This window comes from Myotis brandtii, unplaced genomic scaffold (genome assembly GCF_000412655.1).
Source record: "Myotis brandtii unplaced genomic scaffold, ASM41265v1 scaffold293, whole genome shotgun sequence".
Taxonomy (NCBI): domain Eukaryota; kingdom Metazoa; phylum Chordata; class Mammalia; order Chiroptera; family Vespertilionidae; genus Myotis; species Myotis brandtii.
Genome location: NW_005361201.1, coordinates 1,853,858 through 1,855,669, shown reverse-complemented (window position 1 = coordinate 1,855,669; position 1,812 = coordinate 1,853,858). Strand labels below are relative to the sequence as shown.

General features: G+C 51.9%; 1 protein-coding gene and 1 pseudogene across 2 annotated transcripts in view; both read right to left on the bottom strand.

The window, feature by feature from the left end:
• The window catches only part of NELL1 (neural EGFL like 1), a 731,583-nt gene that overhangs the window by 138,299 nt on the left and 591,472 nt on the right, over positions 1-1,812 (bottom strand). The window lies entirely within an intron of this gene.
• The window catches only part of LOC102252115, a 70,851-nt pseudogene that overhangs the window by 68,240 nt on the left and 799 nt on the right, over positions 1-1,812 (bottom strand).

The window sequence follows — 1,812 nt, the reverse complement described above, 5'->3', positions numbered from 1 at the left end:
GCACCTAGGGATTGGGCCTGCCCTCTGCCACCCGGGAGCAGGCCTAAGCCAGCAGGTCATTATCTCCCGAGGGGTCCCAGACTGCGAGCAGGCACAGGCCAGGCTGAGGGACCCCCTCTCCCCCCCGAGTGCACAAATTTTTGTGCACCGGGCCTCTAGTCTAATCTAATAAAAGGGTAATATGCAAATTAGCCATCACTCCACGACAAAGATGGCGGCGCCCATAGTGTCCTGCGCCCAAGCAACAGCAGCAGAGAGCTACCAGTGGCGGTGGGCGTGGTGGCCGGGCTGCTAGGCAGCTGGCTTGGGTGGGCTGTACCCCGGGATACTGGGGCCTGCGCTGAGGCGACTGGTGGTGGGGGCAACTGTGGGGCGTGCCGAGGCTGGGGCGCTGGGACACATTGGAATGCAGCCCAGGAGGCGAGGCGCCAGAAGACCTGGCCGCCACCGCCCTGGCATTGAAGCTGCCTCCTACGAGATGTATCCTAGCCTAGGTATGTGGGAAGCAGGTTCACGAAACCTCTCCCTTTGCGGCGCCTAGAGCCCGGCTCGGAGAGGTGTGGCGGGGAAAGGTCACGTTTGTTGATCAGGAGCAGCAGACCTGCCCTAGGCCACTTCTCCTTGGGGATTTGGAGAAGACCCACTTCCAGTCTGGAGGCCGATGTGAACGTTTGGGTGTGTTTTGAAGAATGATTGTTTTGCTTGGGAATATGGTTTGTCTGTAGAAGGCTGGGAAAGAACAAAATCTGTTACCAGCCCTCCTCCAAACAGACATCCTCTGGAGCTGAAAGCCTCAAGAGCAAGCACTCTTACACCCCCATCTCTGGTACTACCAGCGTCCTAGGCAGATCTGGTGAGTAGAAGGCCACCCTGCCTGTCTTCAGTCCGAGGGAGGCATGTCTGGGAGTAGTGAGAAGGGGCATCTTCTAAAAGAAGCTTCTGTGTCATTAACCGTTCCATAAATTTCTCCACTTTGGTAACAAGACATTTACTTTTTATATATTCAGAAGTAGGATACTTCCCACATGCTCCAATCGGTAGTATGCAGCCCCTTGCTCTGCACCAGTCACAGCTGAAAAAAGATCCCATTAACCACATACCCTTCCCCCACAAACTTCAAAAATTTGGATTGGCTTCCTTTCCAGGGAGCTAGGACTGATTTGGGGGTCCCAGATACACTGGACCTGGTCACTGTGGAGGAATCTACCTGCTCAAATGACAGGGACGGGATGAGACAGAGGATGTATTTGAGTTTTGTTCTGTTTTTTTTTCAAAATTGCCTGTTACAAACACTTCTGCAGTAATCCTCAATTGTACTCGAAGCACTGTATTTCCTCCATTTATATGCATACTACTTTCTGCTGGGGTCCAACCCCAGCGGGTCCAGCGGTCCCCAAAGGTGTGGACGGAGTCGGCGAAGAAGGAATGACACGGAGACAGCCTTCAGTTGATCAGCAGCCTAGTCAGGACCTCTAGCCAGGATCTCCAGCCAAAGTTCTGGTTGGGACCTCCAGCGAAGTTCTGGTTAGGATCTGATCAGGATCTGATGTTTATTGTCTTGTTACATCTATATTTATACCAGCCGATTTTAATCCTGTCAATTTCTATTACAAAGGTTAGGGCGTTTCTTATCTCCATTCCAGGGAGTAAAGATTATGTAGCTTAACTACCCGCCTGGCACTTAATTAAGGGGTTGTATCCCCTCCCTAACCTCGGGGAAAAATCCCCACCTGGGGAAACAACCTTTCTCAGAGAGGTGACCTTGGTTAAAACACATGGCACTAAGGAGAGCAAACATATTAAGAACAATAT